At 36.0% G+C, this 297-nt stretch overlaps 1 protein-coding gene across 1 annotated transcript in view; it reads right to left on the bottom strand.

The window, feature by feature from the left end:
* The window catches only part of LOC119592943 (protein trapped in endoderm-1-like), a 24,501-nt gene that overhangs the window by 3,014 nt on the left and 21,190 nt on the right, over positions 1-297 (bottom strand). The window lies entirely within an intron of this gene.

The raw sequence follows: 297 nt of genomic DNA, 5'->3' as shown, positions 1-297 counted from the left end.
GTTTCTCACTGTCGTGTCTAATCATCTGATCAAATATGCAAATTTCTGAGCTTCGTGAAATTATTAGTTTTTGGTTCCCAACGCTTTGACAAAATGAAAGGAAATCTGCCTAAGAGGAGCATGAAGTGACTAAACATCATAAAGGGCTTTGCAACGAGATAAAGGCGCTTGTTATCATCTTATCAGTAAGTATTATATACATAAGTATATGATTATTCCAGGTACCTGCGTTATACCCGAGGTTGTAGACGATGGGTTTTGCAAATTTTAAAATATTTTGTAGGCCTATTGAACCAG

Source organism: Penaeus monodon, chromosome 31, assembly GCF_015228065.2.
Source record: "Penaeus monodon isolate SGIC_2016 chromosome 31, NSTDA_Pmon_1, whole genome shotgun sequence".
NCBI lineage: Eukaryota > Metazoa > Arthropoda > Malacostraca > Decapoda > Penaeidae > Penaeus > Penaeus monodon.
This window is presented reverse-complemented; position numbering and strand designations above follow the sequence as displayed.